Genomic DNA, 22843 nt, shown 5'->3' with positions numbered 1-22843 from the left:
GTGGGAGGATCACTTGAGCCCAGGAGTTTCAGGCTACAGTGAGCCATGATTGTGTCATCGCACTCCAGCTTGGGTGACAGAGTGAAACCCACTCTCAAGCAAAAAAAAAAAAAAAGAAAAAAAAAAAAAGGAAACAGAAAACAAACTGGGTGCAGAAAATAGATGCAGCCCTCCCGAGATTTAAAACCACTTCCAAAGAAAGCAATAAGAAAGAAAAGATCTTTGTTGCCTGTAAAATGACATCTCTCATCTCCTATAAAACATAGAATGCCTCTGGTCACAGATTACTTGGGCGAATAACTAACCAAGCAAGAAAGGCTGAGATAACAAACTCTCTTGAGAGCTGGTACTGCCAAACAAAGAAAATTCTTGGACTCCCAGCCTATTCTACTGGCTGCCTGATACAAAACAATACTTGCACCCTCCAGCTGTGAGAAATCAGAAAGAATAATCTCACTGGTTGTAAAGCCAAGCTCACAGGACATAAAATTGGATGAACAGGAAAGAGATGACCATCCCTGGGAGAGAAGAAATCAATAACTAATGGATCTTCTAAAGCCAAATTTACACAAGAGTGACCTTTCAAACAAATGATTTTATACTGCTACTCTGAATTTGGTAAGTAAGGGAAAGAAGAAATTTTCTGTCCAACTGGACACCACCATCAGAGATCAGGGAGGGCTGATCTGGGTAAAAATTCTTACCTTTCTCTCTGCTTTTTGTCAGTTGTCCCAGGATCTCATCTGTAGGCTGCAGAGTGAGTAGGTGTCTCAGCTTTCCGGGGTTGGGTACCAGAAACTGTAGGGGATAAAAATAATAGCTTTTCCTCACCAATCACAAGGCTGATGGCTGAAGCCCCCATAAAAAAAGCTAATTAACAAGAGAAGCGCATACAAATTTATTTAATATAAATTTTACATGACATGGAAGCCATCAAAAATGAAGACTCAAAAAATGGAGAAATACGTGTATTTTTACGGACAGATGTGCAGAGATATGATATGATTGGAGGACAAAAGAGTACAATCTATTGTTAAAAAACTGACAAAGCCTGTTTTTTCAGATTCTTCTTAACATCACTGTGTGTCATTCCTTTCCTCCGGGTAAGGCAGGACACCTGCCACATTAAGGTTTTCAGGGAAGATGGAAGGGAGAAAACCAGAGAGTGACCCTCCTAAGTTTTAGGGGTTGCTTCAGGAAAAAGAATGAAGAGAAGGTGAACGTGTCTTACTGCTTCCACTGTTTTCCCAAATGCCAAAGTACCATATTATGGGGTAGCATGTCCTGAATCCAATTACTAGCAGATAGTGGTCTTCTCCCTGCGTCCTTCCGCCATCTTTCATCTGTGTGTGTATGTGTCCAAATTTCCCCTTCTTATAAGTACATCATTCGTAGTGAATTGGGGCTTAGCCTAGTGATTTCATTTTAACTTAATTATCTCTTGAAATACTCTGTCTCAGGACAAAGGTACTAGGAGTTAGGATGGCAACATATGAATTTTGGAGAGATGCAATTCAACCTAAAATAGTTTCCATCATTTTCTACTTACTCCATGTACATTTCTATGGAATATTTTCTTCTTGAGTAAATAGACAGGGCTGGAAAAAAGATGAAACCTGACTCTTTTGATTAGCTTATTAATCAGTTGACTTTGTGTTAATAAAAATAAGAAAACTTTCTGAATGTATTTGACCTAATCAGGTGAGTTCTCTAAAAGAAAGTGTAGTATAAGACAAGATACTCTCCGGCTGGATGCAATAAGAAGCAAACTGCTGTGTAACAGAGCCTATTGAGAGGGTTGCATGGCAGGATATTGGAGCTGAGAGAGGTTTTTAGGTGACAGCCAACAAGAAAACTAGACCTCAGTCACAGAGCCACAAGAAGAAACATTCTGCTAACAACCATGTGAGCTTGAAAGAAGACAGGAGCCTCAGATGAGATCAAAGCCCTACTGAAATCTTGCTTTCACCTTGGTGAGAGGTAACTAATATGTATTCAAATCATGTCTCACAAAAAACGTGAGATAATAAATTTATGTTGACTTGAGATGTGAAATTTATGGTAATTTGTTTTATAGCAATCAAGAACTAATTAATGATCTAAAATGAAACACATTCTATATGCACATATTTTTCTTCATAATTGATGCATTATCTATCAATAATAGATATTTTAATGATTAGATAGCATTGTTACAAATGTGCCATCTCGGTCTCAGACACTTGAGAATCTTAAGCAATACATTAAATATTTTTATCTCAAATTTTATTTTCAAAAAGAAAAATATATTGCGTATTTGTGTTAACTTAAAACTACGCAATAAAATGCTCAAGAGTTCTATATTTAACACTTTGGCCTTTATTCCACTCAATTTTTTATCAGATGTTATAAAACCAAAGAAAAAAGAAGCATGTATGGAGAAAGCATATAGAAGTATATATAAAGGAAAATATAGAGATGTTAATTAACATTATAGTGGTATTCACATATACATTAAAATAACTAAGAATTAGGACTTAAAGATTCATGAGGCCAGTTAAAGTAAGACAGAAGGATGTGATTCATCATGTTACATATAAATTATTTTTAAAGCATGACGTGAGAATTAAATGAATAATAATATGAAGTAAACATCAAATTGAAAACAACTTTTGGACATTTTTGGCCACTGTGTCTCAGAAAGTAGAAACAATATAGAATCTTTCCTGCTAGTTAAGTAATTGAATACATGGACCACATAGGCTTCAAGAGAAAAACAATATTCTCCAGTGTGTTTCTTTAAGAAATAATTTGATAAAATATGAAATTGCCTCACCTATTCTCAGAGAACAGCTCTATGATACATATATGTTGAGTTGACTGAGCTGAACACCATATGGAGGACTTACTATTTATTTATTAATGCTTTTTTTTTTTCCTTTGAGACCCTATGGTGAGTACAGCTTAAGTCCCTGACACGGAAAGGTGTTGAAAAAGCCACTCACCCCACATTTGCCTTTTGTCCTAACAAGAGAGTTCATCTGTACATTGAGGCACAGAGACATTTTATAGCTCCTTATTTAATGACTCAAATCTCTCACTAACCAGAACAATGAGCTCCTATTATTACAACATATTAACATATCTTCATCTTCCAAAATTTCTGCATAATTATATTTCTATAAAATTGCGTATACAATTTGAACTTCATTCCTAAATTGATTTTTTTGGGGGAACAGGTGTTATTTTTTCTAAAGCAGTGTTACATATTTTTTATTTCATCTTTAACTTTATTGCCTGCTGTTCAGAGATTATTGGTGATAACTATGCAGATCATTATAAAGTTTCACAATTTAATATAATTTTGAAAGAGCATTGCACTGAGATTATGAATTTTTAGCATTATCTTAAATATAATAATGAACATATATGAAAGGATGATGTACAATTACATATTTGATATTTCAACTTATCAATTCATTTTCAAGTCCTAAATTTTCCTTAATAATTTTTGGTCAGAGACATAAATATGCATTATATTTTTCTATATTAATTGTATTTTTTTCTATTTTATTGGTTTTAATGAATACTATGCAAATTACAGTACTTTGTTGTATTAACTACCTTTTGTTTCCTCTTTTACAACCCTTGATTTCATGTGTTTTTGCCCTAAATACAGCACTATCTCAAGGAAAGACTCTTATAATCAAACTGTAAAATATTTGCTTTTACATTTCAAATGTCAGAGTTTAAATAAATAAATATGTCGTGAGAAAATATGTGAAAGCTGGGAGTTCTTCTCTCCTGATAATAGAAGATGAAGATTCTCTTAGCTGGGAGAGTGAAAAGAATTAATTAGAAATCAAGAGTTATACTCTCTTGAACTTCTATGTATCTTAAAGAAGAGACTTTTAAATTTAAATTTTATCGTAGCAGAGGAGAAGATACATATTGAAAACAAAAGTGTGTTTGAAGGATCCAAGAGAAAAGGGCCAATGTATTGCTGTTACGAAGGAGGAACTAAAGTGTATAGCATACAAGCAGTAGTTGAGGACATGGCTCCACTTGTTATTTGGGCAGAAATTCTTGGCCCCATATTCCCTCGCCAAGTTTTCCTATGTTCACTTTGACTGAGAAGCAACCAAATGACTCTTATAAGGTCAGGAGAGATATAGAAGTAGCCAATGGAAAGGGATAGGCCTAAGAGAGCTTCATGTATGGTTTAAAAGAGAAGCTGCAATGATCTACTAATAGAGACTTTCTGAAAGCATAAATGTATTAGAAAAATCAGCACACACAGGTTAAAAACAACTCTGGTAAGTGGGCTGGATGCCTGGATTGACTGAGGAAACTTGAAAAGACTTCACTAAAATTGACAGATTAGGTTTCTGGTATCAGGGGAGTGAATCTCAAAATAGGAATTAAATTCAGACATAAATAAACCGATTATATATATATGTATATATAGCCTTTCTTAAACTCAGAGAGACAAATATATATCTATATATACTTTTACATGTATATTCACTTATATAAATGCAACTATTTTTCATTTTTCAATTACCAAAAAGGAAATATGTATGTTTAGTTGATCTATATGTCTACATAAATACGTAAATAAACACATAAATTATGCTCCAGTCATTTTGAGATCTAAGATTACAATAAATGATACCATATAATTTATTTTTAATACAAAATGCATTTTAATAGAAAAATTTAATAAATTGACAGTAATTTGCATGGCTAATTCATCAGATGTTACTTGTCTCATAGTGTGTAGAATATCTATTTTTTTACTCCTTTTGATTTTTATTAGTTTATCTATCTATGTCTCTATAGATCATAATTTATTTGAATATATTTTTAAATATTTCTCATCATAAATTCCATATACATATTTTGCTATTCTTAAAGTTGCTAAAATATTATTCTTCATTTTCTATTTTAATCATCAGTGATAACATTTTATCTTTTGAGCAATTTCTTATATATGATATAAAATGAGAAAATAATTTTATTTTTCTTCACAATGTCTTTCTACAGTTTATTTCTACAATCTGAAATTTTTAGATGCTTACTGTTTTGAATATTTAATTTTAGTGTTAATTATTTTTCCTTTACTGCCTTTTTTCAAAATTTCATTTGATGTGTTTCTAACAATTAACCAATTAACAGCAATTATATTATTTTGTATGTTGTTTTGCTTTATTTGCTTATCGTCAGCCTTTTATATATTGCACAGGGAAGGTGAGATGTACATTGACTGTTTTGTTCTTTGGAAATACAGATAATAATATATTGTTACTGTTTTGGATCACTTTTTTGTTTGTTTTGGGGTTTTGTTTTTTGTTTTTACAAGCTGGTTGTATGCAAGTCTCTTCCTTTATTATTAAAATTTATAGTTACCAGATTTTCACTGTGTGTATTTTTCTTCTAAGAAATTTTACCTAATAACTGATTAGCTTTTTGAATGTAGTTATATTTCCTTCAGCTTAAAGAAATAATTATCTAGCATTTGAAAGAATTTTGCTAGCTGCTCTTATAATTTGCTGATTAAATTTAAGTTATATCTAAACTTTATTAACTATTTTATTCACTGAAGTTTGTCTTTCATTCCTTGTTTACTTACAATAGTAACACACGGATATAATCTTGATAATCATTATTAAGTGGTACAGATAAAATAAATGTTACTCCTTGATTAGTCTCAATTTTCAAACCATTCTCCTCTACAGAAGGTGTTTTTTTTTATAGTGAGAACTTAAGATATCTAGTTCTTTTTTCTAAATATTTATAATTACACATGGGCATATTCACATGTACACACACACACACACACACACACACACACGGGAGTTTTGATTTGTCAGTTTTTCCCATAAATGAGATAAAGCAATAAAATGTCCGTCTTCCTTTTGCCAGTTAACATGTCTTTAAATTTTTTTATGTGATTTTACAAGGTTTTACACATTTTTTAAAGTTTTGACTTATACTTTCTGGTATGGATATAAAACAGCTCAATATTGGTAAGCATTCAATTACCTTTATTTTTTTACTTTATAAATGATTATGCAAAGCATATCTTTTGACGAGGTTTGTTTTTCATCTCCAGGCATCTGTCTCGTTCACAAGTATTATCTCAACATGCAACGCAGCGACCAACGACAGTAAGTGCAACAGAGTGTATGTAAATTATCAAAACCTTTGGAATAGTTATAAGCAATAACAAAACGTTTATATGAATTTGACACTTGCTATGTACAAACTATTAACCAGGCCTGGAATGGTAGCTGGTGCCTGTAATCCCAGCTACTTGGGAGGCTGAGGCAGGAGGATCATTTGCGCCTAGAAGTTTCAGGCCACAGTAAGCTATGATCACACCACTGCACTCCAAACTGGGTGACAGAGTGAGGATCCATTAAAAAAAAAAAAAAAAAAAATCAATGGTGCTACATAGATTCCAATGGAAAGCACCCTAAGATCGTTGAATGATGTAGGTATTTTCTGTTTGACAATAACATGATAGAAATGGATACTATGTAATCATGTTTTTAAAAACAACTTGAGTTCTTGAAGCACATAATTTTTCTTCAAAATAGAGGAAAACAATTTGTTTTTGGAAGTTTCATGTGTGAACCAGAATCTTTTAGCTTAAAAAAAAAATCTAGGGTCATTTTCGCTATTGGCTAAAGATAAGCAGAAATTGATGAAGGGGTCAATTTTCAATAATGACAAATTATAATATAAATATTCACCATGGAAGATGGTCAAAAGGCAGAAAATATTTAAGATAAATATAATGCAGATGCTAACCGAGGAAAAAGTCATTTCCCGTTGACAGTTTTCAAGTTTTTATTTCCTAGTTTTTCCAGTTAGTGCTCTAAAATGAGTGGTTTAAGCATTTTGACAAGGAAACGTAAATTAGCTATGAACTACTGTTGGCTCTCTGGAATGACACATTTGACCCTGGGCTATGACTAATTGGGACATATACTCATGGGCTCCAGGCAGCAGACATCTTGGCAGAGGCTCTGGAAGGCTGATGATAGTAGTAAAAGATGTGGATGAACTAGGTCTTTGAGGTGAAAAAATAAGGGAAAAGAAATCAAGATTGAAACTCATTCACATATAATCACTCCAAACTCTCTCATTTATTATTTATTAAGTTTAGCATGCCAGCATCATAGTCCTCACACTCTTTTTTTGCCTGAATGTTGCCATTTTCTGTTTTTGTTGTTGTTTTTAATATTTCCCTTTTTCTCATTTTAGGCATATTTCAGTGGATTGGAAAGAAGAGGTTTCACAATTTGTTTGGGAGATGAATTGTGAATTATAGTTCTGCTTTTTCCATTGTAATTTTCTCAAGGTTGCATGACATAATATTATACTTTAGTTTTCAAAAGTCTTTGACTATGTCAGCAATATCAGAGCAATCAGTCAAATCCAACCCTCTTAAATATCCAAGTTTAGGGTATAATTAGTATGATTCTCAGTACTGTATTACAACAGATATGGGAATAATATTTTCAAGGAGACCAATCCTAATACAAGAAGAAATTACTCAACTCAAATAATAATCTAGTCATTTTCATAGATTCATTCAGAGACTCTGTTAGTCTGCTCGGGCTGGTTTATGGTTTGAATGTTTGTCCCCTCCAAATCTCTTGTTGAAATATAATTTCCAAAATTGGAGGCAGGTCTTGGTGGGGGTGATTGACTCATGGGACAGATCCCTCATGAGTGGTTTAGCACCATCTCCTTGGTAAAAGTGAGTTACCCCTCAGTTCACATGAGATCTGGTTCTTTAAAAGAGTCTGGGACCTGCTGCTTCTCTTTCTCACCATGTGATGTATTGGCTTCCCTTTGCCTTCTGCCTTGTTTGTAAGCTTCCTGAGCCCCTTGCAAGAGGCAAATGCCAGCACTATGGTTCTGTACTGGTTGCAGAACCATGAGCCCATTCAACCTCTTTTTGTAAGTTACCCACTCTCAGGTGTTGCTTTATGGTCATACGAATTGACTAACATAGGCTGCCATAACAGAATACCCCAAACTGAGTGTCTTAAAGCACATAAAATTAATTTTCTCACAGTTCTGGAGCTTAGAAGTCCAATATCCATCAGAGTTGGTTTCAGGTAAGTCTTCTCTCTTTGTCTTATAGGCAGACACCTTCTGGCTATGTACTCACATGGCCTTTTCTCTATGCCTGCAGAAAGAAGGAGAAATCTCTGGTGTCTCTTCCTCTTATTATAAGGATATCGGTCCTGTTGGATTAGGGACCCATTCTTATGACCTCACTTAACCTTAATTACCTCCTTAAAGGACCTATCTTCAAATACAGTTACATTGGAGGTTACGGCTTTAGGACATAAGTTGTGGGAAAACATAACTCATTCCATAACAGAGATGATACTAAAAATATTTCACAATTAATAGATCATGACACCAGCCACTCACAATGGGAAACAATAATGACCACAACAGTGTCATAAAAACCTCAGTAAAGTCTCTGTAAACTGATTTTTATTCTAATTAGAATTAGTTTATTAACATTTGGTCTTATTAAACCATACATTAAGTCTGTTCAATATCAGTATAATTATACCCACATTAACTCCTTGAAGGTAATATTTACTTCCACAAACTTAAAACTTACCAAGTAAAACACACAAAAAAGTCTGTATAGGATAATAGTAATAACTATAATGCCTCTCAGCTGGATGATACTATAATCTAGAACTAATAGTCATAGTCATCAAAATTATTATTCTTGGCTAAAGATTAAAAACGATTCTGTATATGCTCTAAATGCAATGCACACCATAAGAAAACTACAATTGATTTTCATTACCTGAACATCCAACTTTATAACTAAAAAGTAACATTTTCCTGTTACTGATATAGCTTACACTATTACTGTCCTTTAGAACAGGCTTTATAATTTTTCTTTTCTTGGGATTAAAGTTATCAATTCATCAATGTATTTTCTATTTAAGTTTTTAAAAAATGTGTTAACATTTATTTGCAAGATTAAGAAGCATATTTTAAAAAAACAAAAAATTCATGCAAATGCTTAAATATCTTTTTCTACTTTAACATAGTGATGTTGCAGCTGACAGTGTTAACATTATGTCTCCAAAAATTAAGTCACAGTTTCCATAAATCCTAATTGGTAATGCCTTACTATTCAGAAGAAGTTTTTTTTTCTTTTCTTTTTTTTTTTTAGAGGGAATCTCACTCTGTTGTCCATCCTGGAGAGCAGTGGCACAATCTCTGCTCACTGCAACCTCCACTTGCCGCATTCAAGAGATTCTCCTGCTTCAGCCTCCCAAGTAGCTTGGATTACAGATGCATGCCGCTGCAACCAGCTAATATTTTGTGTGTGTGTGTGTGTGTATATATATATATACATTTAGTAGGGACAGAGTTGCACCATGTTCCCTAGGCTGGTCCCAAACTCCTAAGATCAAGGAATCCACAGGCCTTGGCCTCCTAAAAGTGCTAGGATTACAGGCATGAGCCACCGTGCCTGGTCTTGGAAGATTTTAATTATTTATTTATTTATTTATTTATTTATTTATTTATTTATTTTTATTATACTTTAAGTTCTGGGGTACATGTGCACAACGTGCAGGCTTGTTACATATGTACACATGTGCCATGTTGGTGTGCTGCATCCATTAACTTGTCATTTACATGAGGTATATCTCCTAATGCTATCCCTCTCCCCTCCCACCTACCCACAATAGGCCCCAGTGTGTGATGTTCCCCTTCCTGTGTCCAAGTGATTTCATTGTTCAATTTCCACCTATAAGTGAGAACATGCGGTGTTTGATTTTCTGTTCTTACAATAGTTTACTGAGAATGATGGTTTCCAGCTGCATCCATGTCCCTACAAGGACACAAACTCATCCTTTTTGTGGCTGCATAGTATTCCATGGTGTATATGTGCCATATATTCTTAATCCAGTCTGTCACCGATGGACATTTGGGTTGATTCCAAGTCTTTGCTATTGTGAATAGTGCCACAATAAACATACATGTGCATGTGTCTTTATAGCAGCATGATTTATAATCCCTTGGGCCTATCCCCAGTAATAGGATGGCTGGGTCAAATGGTGTTTCTAGTTCTAGATCCTTGAGGAATCGCCATACTGTTTTCCACAATGGTTGAACTAGTTTACAATCCCACCAGCAGTGTAAAAGTATTCCTATTTCTCCACATCTTCTCCAGCACCTGTTTTTTCCTGACTTTTTAATGATTGCCATTCTAACTGGTGTGAGATGGTATCTCATTGTGGTTTTGATTTGCATTTCTCTGATGGCCAATGATGATGAGCATTTTTTCATGTGTCTGTTGGCTGTATAAATGTCTTCTTTTGAGAAGTGTCTGTTCATATCCTTTGCCCACTGTTTGATGGGGTTGTTTGTTTTTTTTCTTGGAAATTTGTTTGAGTTCTTTGTTGGTTCTGGATATTAGCCCTTTGTCAAATGAGTAGATTGGAAAAACTTTCTCTCATTCTGTAGGTTGCCTGTTCACTCTGATGGTAGTTTCTTTTGCTGTGCAGAAGCTCTTTAGTTTAATTAGATCCCATTTGTCAATTTTGGCTTTTGTTGCCATTGCTTTTGGTGTTTTAGACACGAAGTCCTTGCTCATGCCTATGTCCTCAATGGTATTACCTAGGTTTTCTTCTAGGATTTTTATGGCTTTAAGTGTAACATTTAAGTCCCTAATCCATATTGAATTAATTTTCATATAAAGAGTCAGGAAAGGATCCAGTTTCAGCTTTCTACTTATGGCTAGTCAATTTTCCCAGCACCATTTATGAGATAGGGAATCCTTTCCCCATTTCTCGTTTCTGTCAGATTTGTCAAAGATCAGATGGCTGTAGATGTGTGGTATTATTTCTGAGGGCTCTTTTCTGTTCCATTGTTCTATATCTCTGTTTTGGTACCATTACCATGCTGTTTTGGTTACTGTAGCCTTGTAGTATAGTTTGAAGTCAGGTAACGTGATGCCTCCAGCTTTGTTCTTTTGGCTTAGGATTGTCTTGGCAATGTGGACTCTTTTGGTTCCATATGAACTTTAAAGCAGTTTTTTGTTGTTGGTTTTTTTTTTTTTTTTCCAATTCTGTGAAGAAAGTCATTGGTAGCTTGATGGGGATGGCATTGAATCTATAAATTACCTTGGGCAGTATGGCCATTTTCATGATATTGATTCTTCCTATTCATGAGCATGGTATGTTCTTCCACTTGTTTGTGTCCTTTTTTATTTCACTAAGCTGTGATTTGTAGTTATCCTTGAAGAGGTCCTTCACATCCATTGTAAGTTGGATTCCTAGGTATTTTATTCTCTTTGAAGCTATTGTGAATGGGAGTTCATTTATGATTTGGCTCTCTGTTTGTCTCTTATTGATGTATAAGAATGCTTGTGATTTTTGCACATTGATTTTGCATCCTGAGAAATTGCTGAAGTTTCTTATCAGCTTAAGGAGATTTTGGGCTGAGACGATGGGGTTTTCTAAATATACAATCATGTGATCTGCAAACAGGGACAATTTGACTTCTTCTTTTCCCAATTGAATATCCTTCATTTCTGTCTCCTGCCTGATTGCCCTAGCCAGAACTTCCAACATTATATTGAATAGGAGTGGTAAGAGAGGGCATCCCTGTCTTGTGCCAGTTTTCAAAAGCAATGCTTCCAGTTTTTGCCCATTCAGTATGATATTGGCTGTGGGTTTGTCATAAATAGCTCTTATTATTTTGAGATACGTTCCATCAATACAGAATTTATTAAGAGTTTTTAGCATGAAGGGCTGTTGAATTTTGTCAAATGTCTTTTCTGCATCTGTCAAGTTAATCATGTGATTTTTGTCTTTGGTTCTGTTTATATGCTGGATTACTTTTATTGTTTTGCATATGTTGAACCAGCCTTGCATCCCAGGGATGAAGCCCACTTGATCATGGTGGATAAGCTTTTTGATGTGCTGCTGGATTTGGTTTGCCAGTATTTTATTGAGGATGTTTGCATCGATGTTCATCAGAGATATTGGTCTAAAATTATCTTTTTTGTTGTGTCTCTTCCAGGCTTTGGTATCAGGATGATGCTGGCCTCATCAAATGAGTTAGGGAGGGTTCCCTCTTTTTCTATTGACTGGAATAGTTTTTGAAGGAAACGTAGCAGCTCCTCCTTGTACCTCTGGTAGCATTTGGTTGTGAATCTGTCTGGTCCTGTACTTTTTTTGGTTTGTAGGCTATTAATTATTGCCTCAGTTTCAGAGCCTGCTATTGTTCTATTCAGGGATTCAGCTTCTTCCTGGTTTAGTCTTTGGCGAGTGTATGTGTCCAGGAATTTATCCATTTCTCTAGGTTTTCTAGTTTATTTGTGTAGAGGTGTTTATAGTATTCTTTGATGGTAGTTTGCATTTCTGTGCGGTCAGTGGTAATATTCCCTTTATCATTTTTTATTGCATCTATTTGATTTTTCTCTCTTCTCTTCTCCATTATTCTTGCTAGTGGTCTATCAATTTTGTTGATCTTTTCAAAAAACCAGCTCCTGGATTCATTGATTTTTTGGGGGGTTTTTTGTGTCTCTATCTCCTTCAATTCTGCTCTGATCTTAGTTATGTCTTGCCTTCTGCTGGCTTTTGAATTCGTTTGCTCTTTCTTCTCTAGTTCCTTTAATTGTGATGTTAGTGTGTCATTTTTAGATCTTTCCTGCTTTCTCTTGTCACAACTTAGTGCTATAAATTTCCCTCTACACACTGCTTTAAATGTGTCCCAGAGATTCTGGGATGTTGTATCTCTTTTCTCATTGGTTTCAAAGAACATCTTTATTTCTGCCTTCATTTCGTTATGTACCCAGTAGTCATTCAGAAGCAGGTTGTTCAGTTTCCATTTAGTTGAGCGGTTTTGATTGAATTTTTTAGTCCTGAGTTCTAGTTTGATTGCACTGTGGTTTGAGAGACAGTTTGTTATAATTTCTGTTCTTGTACATTTGCTGAGGAGTGCTTTACTTTCAACTATGTGGTCAATTTTGGAATAAGTGAGATGTGGTGCTGAGAGGAATGTACATTCTGTTGATTTGGGGTGGAGAGTTCTGTAGATGTCTATTACGTCTGCTTGGTGCAGAGTTGAGTTCAATTCCTGGATATCCTTGTTAACTTTCTGTCTTGTTGATCTGTCTAATGTTAACAGTGGGGTGTTAAAGTCTCCCATTATTATTGTATGGTAGTCTAAGTCTCTTTGTAAGTCTCTAAGGACTTGCTTTATGAATCTGGGTCCTCCTGTATTGGGTGCATATATATTTATGATAGTTAGCTGTTCTTGTTGAATTGATCCCTTTACCATTATGTAATGGCCTTGTCTCTTTTGATCTTCAATGGTTTAAAATCTGTTTTATCAGAGACTAGGATTGCAATCCCAGCCTTTTTTTGTTTGTTTGTTTTCCATTTGCTTGGTAGATCTTCCTCCATCCCTTTATTTTGAGCCTATGTGTGTCTCTGCATGTGAGATGGGTCTCCTGAATACAGCAAATTGATCAGTCTTGACTCTTTATTGAACTTGTCAGTCTGTGTCTTTTAATTGGACTGTTTAGTTCATTTACATTTAAGGTTAATATTGTTATGTGTGAACCTGATCCTGTTATTATGATATTAGCTGGTTATTTTGCTCATTAGTTGATACAGTTTCTTCCTAGCATCAATGGTCGTTACATTTTGGCATGTTTTTGCAATGGCTGGTACTGGTTTTACCCTTCCATGTTTCGTGCTTCCTTCAGGATCTCTTGTAGGGCAGGCCTTGCAGTGACAAACTCTCTAAGCATTTGCTTGTCTGTAAAATACTTTATTTCTCCTTCACTTATGAAACTTAGTTTGGTTGGATATGAAATTCCAGGTTGAAAATTCTTTTCTTTAAGAATGTTGAATATTGGTGCCCACTCTCGTCCAGCTTGTAGAGTTTCTGCCGAGAGATCTGCTGTTAGTCTGATGGGCTTCCCTTTGTGGGTAACCTGACCTTTCTTTCTGGCTGCCCTTAACGTTTTTTCCTTCATTTCAACTTTGGTGAATCTGACAATTATGTGTCTTGGAGTTGCTCTTCTCAGGAAGTATCTTTGTGGCGTTCTCTGTATTTCTTGAATTTGAATGTTGGCCTGCCTTGCTAGGTTGGGGAAGTTCTCCTGGATAATATCCTACAGAGTGTTTTCCAACTTGGTTCCATTCTCTTTGTCACTTTCAGGCACAACAATCAGACATAGATTTGGTCTTTTCACATAATCCCATATTTCTTGGAGGCTTTGTTCATTTATTTTTACTCTTTTTTCTCTAAACTTCTCTTCTCACTTGATTTCATTCATTTGATCTTCAATCACTGATAGTATTTCTTCCAGTTGATCAAGTCAGTTACTGAAGCTTGTGCAATTGTCACGTAGTTATCGTGTCATGGTTTTCATCTCTATCAGTTTGTTTATGGACTTCTCTGCATTGGTTATTCTAGTTATCCATTCTTCCATTCTTTCTTCAAGGTTTTTAGATCCTTTGCGCTGGGTACCTAGCTCTTCCTTAAGCTCTGAGAAGTTTGATCGACTGAAGCTTTCTTCTCTCAACTCTTCAAAGTCATTCTCCATCCAGCTTTGTTCCGTTGCTGGCAATGAGCTGTATTCCTTTGGAGGGGAAGATGTGCTCTGATTTTTTGAATTTCCAGCTTTTCCGCACTGCTTTTTCCCCATCTTTGTGGTTTTATCTGCCTTTGGTCTTTGATGATGGTGACGTATTGATGGGGTTTTTGTGTGTGTGTCCTTTCTGTTTGTTAATTTTCCTTCTAACAATCGGGACCCTTAGCTGTAGGTCTGTTGGAGTTTGCTTGAGGTCCACTCCAGACCCTGTTTGCCTGGGTATCAGCAGCAGAGGCTGCAGAAGTTAGAATATTGCTGAACAGTGAGTGTTGCTGTCTGATTCTTGCTCTGGAAGCTTCAGAGGTGTACCCAGCTATGTGAGGTGTGAGGTGTCAGTCTGCATCTAGTGGGGGATGTCTCCCAGTTAGGCTTCTTAGGCTTCAGGGACCCACTTGAGCAGGCAGTCTGTCCGTTCTCAGATCTCAACCTCCGTGCTGGGAGAACCACTGCTCTCTTCAAAGCTGTCAGACAGGGACATTTACATCTGCAGAGGTTTCTGCTGCTTTTTGTTTAGCTATGCCTTGTCCCCAGAGGTGGAGTCTACAGAGGCAGGTAGGCCTCATTGAGCTGCGGTGGGCTCCACCCAGTTCGAGATTCCCAGTGGCTTTGTTTACCTACTTAAGCCTCAGCAATGGCAGGCACCCCTCTCCTAGCCTCACTGCCACCTTGCAGTTAGATCTCATACTGTTGTGCTAGCAATGAGGGAGGCTCTGTGGACATAGGACCCTCTGGGCCAGGCATAGGATATAATCTCCTGGTGTGCTGTTTGCTAAGACCCTTGGTAAAGTGCAGCATTAAGATGGGAGTTACTCTATTTTCCAGGTGTTCTATGTCTCAGTTTCCCTTGGCTAGGAAAAGGAATTCCCTTCCCCCTTGCACTTCCCACATGAGGTGATGCTTCGCCCTGCTTCAGCTCTCGCTGGTTGGGCTGCACCCACTGACCAGCACCAACAGTCCGACACACCCCAGTGAGATGAACCCCGTACCTCAGTTGAAAATGCAGAAATCACCCGTCTTCTGTGTCGCTCACGCTGGGAGCTGGAGGCTGGAACTCTTCCTATTTAGCCATCTTGGGCACCCACCCCAGGAAGATTTTAATAATAGCACAAATCTTCTCCTTTAAATCCCATTGACAAAAACTAAGTATCTTGTCCATCCCTAGTGGCAAAAGAAAATGAGTATAGTTCATTTTAACCTTTATCTAAACATGGGTTTGACAGTTGTCATTTGCCATACTCTGTGTTAGGCAGAAAATATTATTTCTTAGTCTATACAGCAACCAAACAAGGGATTTATTTTTATCCTTATTTTATGAATGCTGTCACATTGTCACCATAAATCACTGAAAGACAAATATTTTGTAATGTTGGGATCTAAAACTAACTCTACTGTATCTACCTACAAATCATGTTCTCAAACTTTGCCAAATTTTAAGTTATTTTTTCAGTTTAAAACATATGATCACTACTTGTGTCTATTAGGTACATTGTATGCTACAGACTGGAGGTGACACTCCTTTATGGCTCTTACAAATGTCATGAAAATTTACTTCTATTTAGTTATAGTGTTTGAGTTAGAATATACCTTGTGTTGGGGAGAGTGGGTGTGGAGAACAAAGAAAAGAGAGAAGGAGGGAAAGAGGGAAGGAAAGATTCAGTTGGAAATGAAAAAATTCTTATGATTCAATTAGACTTTTATCTAATTTTGCTTATGGTGAGCCTTGAATAAAGGTATTATTCAAGGAAATAAAGGTATTATTAAAGGAAAGCCATTAAAAGCAATTTGAATTCCCTTAATAAATATTTTGAAAGTACAAAAGTAGTACTGAGCATATATAATAGATATAATATTCAGAATTTAGTAATTACAAGATGATTTGTCCTTTGAATCTAAGTTCAATTTTATTCTAGCTTTCATTCATTAAAAAACCTCTTATTTTTATAATATTAAAAAATTATAATTATCACTAATACATTGATAAACCAATTTTTGAAGTAACCCTAGTTTAAAAGAAATATCTTAATGTCTTAATGTAATATATTTAAATTTCCAAGAAAAGAAAATCAGAACTCATTGTTTAATTTCTAAAGAAAATACTAGCCATTACCTAGATATCAGTTAATAAAATATATATATATATATATACTGTTATATTAATGTAATGTATTATTAATTTATATGTAGGGAAACAGGTCTATTGTTTACTATCTTTTACTAAATTGTCTAAAGTACAATTTATATCTAAATATAAACAGTACTGTTTCTAGGTATATAGAACAATGCTGCAAATCTTATACTTCAACAACTGTTGCTCTACACAAACTTGAGAACAACATGTTTTGATGGGAAAGTGGTAGAATCTATAACCACCTCTGAATTTTAGTTTCCACTCTTTCATCTGTTAACCTCATGGTGCAGATCAGACAAGTCTACATTTCCAATTGGAATCTTTATCTTTATTTTATAAAACTATTAACAATAAAACTCACTCAATGCCTTAGTCAGTTTGGGCTGTTATAACAAATTACGATAGACTGAGTGGTTTATAAACAACAGAGACTTATTAGGTTGTTTATAAACAACAGAAGCTTATTACATTGGCCATTAAAATGGCAAAACCACAATTACTTTTTCACTAACATAATATTTACCATAGTTCTAGAGGCTGAAAATTCAAGACCAGGGTGCCAGCATGGTCAATTCTGGTAAGATTTTTCTTCCATCTTAGAGACTACTATCTTCCTTTGGCACCCTCACATGGCAGAAAGAGAATAAGAGAGTTTTTTGTGGTCCTTCTTATAATGGCACTAATTTCACTTATGAAGGCTTCACCTTTATTACCTAGTTACCTCTTAAAAGTCCCACTTTCTAATATCATCACAATGAGGATTAACGTTTGTGAGGAAACAAAAACATTTAGTTGGTTGCACCCAGTAAGCTATCATGAGAATACAAGATAGGTGAAAACAATTACTATATCCCTCACACTCAAATAATATTGATTTTCTTTCTTTCCATCGTATCACATGATCTGAAGACACTGATATCTCTAAATACCTACAATTCCTTCATTCCTTTTGTTATCAGTAAAGAAGAAAAAGGAAACATATTTTCTGATTACAGATTTTGTGGCTAGCATTATACACAGATTTAAACATTGTATGTCTAAGCCACTCCACAAACCTAAAAGACTTTTGTTTATTCCTACACATTAACGGATATCTAAACACTTAATGAATTCTCCAATTTAGCCAAAAAGTGATCAAAGCAGGGTTCATTTCAACCATTTGATTTCAACTCTAATTTCTGCAATTTGCATTGCTTTATTATCCAAGGAGTAGATCTAGTGATTTCTAAAAAATGGAAGAAAATACAAGTGTATAGTTACACTGGAGTAATGAGAAAAAATATTCATACATATAGCATAATTTGAGGGAGGGGGAGGATATCAATAAACAGATAAAATCTAGGCATTTTTCTCTCAGAAATGTCATATTTTATGTATTTGAAATAATCTAGGAATATTAAGATTGATGTGGAAATTGTATACCTTGTTAATTGTTTCCTTAAAGAGATACAAGATCAACAGAGTAGGAAGTTCTTCATATCAAAATAAGATAAAATGCTCCCAAACTTGTATGTCTTTTGCTGGAATTTAGCTTGATGTTATCATTAAAATTCAACAGTTATTTCACCCTCAGAACATTAGTAAATTGACTGATTACTTTGATAATAGTAATAGCTGTTAGGCACTTCCCTGATAAACCTCTTAAATTTGGAGGACTTTGAAGCAAGCTTACTAGAAAGATATTGCACTGTTCCTTTATCTGCAACAAAATTTCTCCCACAATTTAAAAAATAACTCCACTAGGATTTAAATTTATTATTGTTCAAAGGATTTTCAAAGGAAAGGAAGGTGCTGCTAAATACGTTTAAGGAAGTTTTGATGTTTTCAACCATTATGAAACCATTTTGACTTAGTAACATATAAATAATTATTTGTACATAATTTTTTACACAAATACAAATAGTTGCTTTTCATTTCTAGTTATGAATATAACATTAATACATGAGAGGAAAATGGAAATATAGAAATTACGTTATATGTAATTAAAAAATATATTATATGCCTAAACACAAAAGCTAAAACTATTAAAGTTCAGGGAGGAAAAATAAAGAAAAGAAAACATAATTGTGACCATGAGTTAGGCAAAGCATTTTTAGGATAGGATAAAAAAATAAAAAACATAAAAGACTAAATAAATAAATAAATAAAAAGATTTAGACATCATCAAAATTTAAAATTCTGCACTTCAAATATATCATGAAGAAAATAAAAGAGGAAATAGACTCAGAAAATTTCACAGTAAAAATATCGGAATAAAAAGGACAACATTTTAAAAATATAAGATCATAGAAAACAATTACTGTTATGTTTACTCTTAGAAGCAACACACTAGTGATGACGGAAAATTACGTTACCTTAGTGGAATATTTTATAACCCTATCTTGCACCGACAATTAAAGATAACTAATGAAATAATGCCATATTATTAACAATGCAAAATAGTACAAATTCAACTGGAGTTCTATCTGAAAAAACCGTGAACTACAAAGTATATATCTCAAAGCCCTTAAAGTTTTAGGTATTAACACTTGAAATAATTTATTCAAACATTTGAGTTACATCTTACTTTTTATGATTATATACTTTTTAGGAAAGAAAAGAATGAAGGAAGCACAATAAAAAACAGAAAAATAGTTTTCATTAATTTTCCAATGAGTTCTCAGTGCCTGCAGTTGGTAGTTAATTGAAAGGTTTCCAGTGGTGTCAAAGGAAATAACATAAGTTGCTTTAACAAAAAGTTGTAAATGAAGTCCACCTTTTTAATTAGTACCCTGAATGTTGACCATTCTAAGCACTAATTTGTTACTGGCCTTTTTAACCTCAGCTATGAACAATGTGCTATAACGAAATTTAATTTGACTCCTACATTATTTTTTTAAAAAAGATTGTTAATACTAAGCCTATGAAATTATTTTTTAAATGTGGACAAGTTCAATTAAGACCCACAAAAGGAAGTGAGGGTGTCATCTGGAGGAGACCTCTGGCCACGCATACTTGTATCTTAATGAATTAATCATTGTCCAGACTGACATTTGGCTTGCAGGTCAAGAAACTCAGTCTCATCACCATCCCAAAGCTGTTTCAGCTGGGTAATATTAATTTATGTCAGTCAAGCTAAGAAAGATTTAGAATAAAATTTAAAGAATATGATATGAGGTATTACTCTCAGGATATTAGATAGGTGAGACAATCAGACTACCTCATACTTAATTTTAAAATAAGTTACCCAGTAGAACAAGTAATCAGAGGCTGAGTTTATGCTCAGATAAAAAAGACACATAGTTTAACAAATCAAAGTAAGAATCCAACAGGCTCTAAAAGTTGTAGATAATATAGCAAAGTTTGCCAGATTCTTACTTGGGGTGTCAGGGAACTGCTTCGGGACAGTGACTTAGTTCGCATTGCCTTCCTTTGTGCCTGTGATACTTCAAAATGTGTGTGAAATTTATCTCTTATTCTAAATGATTTAGATTTTTTTTCTGATTAGGTTGATATGTTAAACTATTTTGTGTTTATGCTCTATGGGTACTGGAGTTGTCCTGTTAGAGAGTGTCTTATAGTCAATCTTGATATTCCACAAAAAGTATTGTGCCTATAAGTGCAAGTTTATTTTCTTCTCTGAAAAAAGGATTTCACAGTTTTGTTAAATTGGCATCACATCCAAAAATTTGTAATCCGCTGATTTAAAGCAAATTGGGCATCTTTCTCTTTAATTCGCAATTTTGATTTCATAGGACAATCTTGTTTACCTTATTTCCTAGAACTGAAGAGGCATATGACTTTTGCCCCTTGAATGAACTAGAAGTTTAATAATCACAAAAGCAAAGTTATGTACAGTTTTTGAAAGCATGTGTATAAATTTTCTATTGCTGCATAATGCATTAACATAAACTTTTTAGCTTAGTAAACATTTATTTATTATCTCACAGGTCTATAGGTCAGATGTTCAGGTGGGTTTGGCTGGTTTGGACAATATCTCACAATACCTAACCTAGAAATAGGCACTTGTCTGGAAACTGAAAGAATCCACTTTAAGCTAAGTCATATGGTTAGCAAAATCTAATTTTGACAGCTGTACAGGAGGCAAAATTTTATCTCTATTCTTTTAGATTTGGGGCTAGGCTTGAGAATTAAGTGGACATAAAACAGATTAACAGGAGAAAAATGTACACATTTATATAAGTTTTATGTGACATAGGAGCCCTGATAAAGAAATGAGGACCCAAAGAAGTAGCAAAACCTAAATGTTTTTATATTAGGCTAAACAAAGACAGGCAATTGTGGAAAATTAAATGGTGTGGGGAGATAAAAAGACAAACAAGAATTATCTTTACATGATCTGCTTGTGCAGAATTCTCTTGGTTATGACTCTTAGTTATGTTTCTTTTCTCCTAGTATAGGCAAGGAGGGCATCTTCACTGGGAGTTTTTTTTCTGTTTTTTTTTTTGTTTGTTTGTTTGTTTATTTCTCTATTTTTTTTTTATTATTATGCTTTAAGTTCTGGGGTACATGTGCACAACGTGCAGGTATTTTACATATGTATACATGTGTCATGTTGGTGTGCTGCACCCATCAACTCATCAGCACCCATCAACTCGTCATTTACATCAGGTATAACTCCCAATGCCATCCCTCCCCCCTCCCCCCTCCCCATAATAGGCTCCAATGTGTGATGTTCCCCTTCCCGTGTCCAAGTGATCTCATTGTTCAGTTCCCACTTATGAGTGAGAACATGCGGTGTTTGGTTTTCTGACAGAATCTTGCTCTGTCGCCCAGGCTGGAATGCAATGGCATGATATCTATAGCTCAAAGTAATCTATATTACGGAGTGGTATATTCTGCCACCCTTCACAGTGGTGAGTCTGGAATCTCTGTAGCCTTGCTGGCTGTCAGGTACAGGCCACTCACTGTTCCTAGAGGCCACAGCCTTCTTCTCATGTGGCCTCCTCCATCTTGAAATCAGGAATTGGCTTAGACAGATGAGACAATCTAACTAACTCATACTTAATTTTTAAATAAGCTACACAGTAAAACAAATGATCAGATGATATACAGGAATTGTATATTAAGTCTTTACCACAATTTGGCATTTCTCAGAGTTCCCTGTTTGCCATCAGTTGGAGAAGGCTCTCTATTTTTAAAATGATTCATGTAATTAAATCAGTTCCTCATACATTATGTCCTCTGTGTGTGTGTGTGTGTGTGTGTGTGTGTGTGTGTGTGTGTGTGTGTGAGACAAGGTCTCATATTGTCACTCAGGCTGGAATGCAGTGCCACAATCACAGCTCACTGCAGCCTCGACCTCCTGGGCAAAAGTGGTCCTCCTGCCTCTACCTCCCAAGTAGCTAGGACAACAAGCATACACCACTATGCCCAGCTAAGTTTTTTAGTTTTTCCAGAGAGGGGTCTCACTATGCTGTCCAGGCTTGTCTCAAACTCCTGAGCAGAAATGATCCTCCTGCCTTAACCTCCCAAATTGTTGGGATTACAGACCTGAGCCACTGTGCCCGTCCTAAGGTCAATTTCTTATTTGTAGGATCTGAGGACAAAGTCAGGACATTGTTGGGGTGCCATTCTAAAATTTTGCCTACCACAGTTGAAAAACCAATCATTTACTAATTTAAAAATATCTAAGATTCTGGCCAGGTGCGGTGGTTCACGCCTGTAATCCCAGTACTTTGGGAGGCCGAGGCGGGCGGATCACGAGGTCAGGAGATAGAGACCATCCTGGCCAACATGGTGAAACCCCGTTTCTGCTAAAAATACAAAAATTAGCCAGGTGTGGTAGCGGGCACCTGTACTTGGGTGACTGAGGCAGGAGAATCGCTTGAACCTGGGAGGGGGAGTTGGCAGTGAGCCCAGGTCGCTCCACTGCACTCCAGCCTGGCAATAGAGCTAGACTCCGTCAAAAAAAAAAAAAAAAAAAAAAAAAACAGCAACAACAAAAATACATGTATATATTTTTAGGTTCATATTCCCAAGGTACTTATGTAAACTGGCTCAAACATAATATTTTCTGTGGAATTTTTCACTATTTTAACATACATAATATCACCAGCTAT

General features: G+C 35.2%; 1 long non-coding RNA gene across 1 annotated transcript; it reads right to left on the bottom strand.

Moving 5' to 3' along the window:
- Positions 1-705: 705 nt before the first annotated feature.
- On the bottom strand, positions 706-15785 carry LOC139361759 (uncharacterized). The gene is made up of 3 exons (XR_011619363.1): positions 15640-15785; positions 8070-8185; positions 706-798 (listed from the first exon to the last, which is right to left on the bottom strand). It is a non-coding gene; the product is annotated as an uncharacterized lncRNA (long non-coding RNA).
- Positions 15786-22843: the final 7058 nt, after the last annotated feature.

This window comes from Macaca nemestrina, chromosome 2 (genome assembly GCF_043159975.1).
Source record: "Macaca nemestrina isolate mMacNem1 chromosome 2, mMacNem.hap1, whole genome shotgun sequence".
NCBI lineage: Eukaryota > Metazoa > Chordata > Mammalia > Primates > Cercopithecidae > Macaca > Macaca nemestrina.
This window is presented reverse-complemented; position numbering and strand designations above follow the sequence as displayed.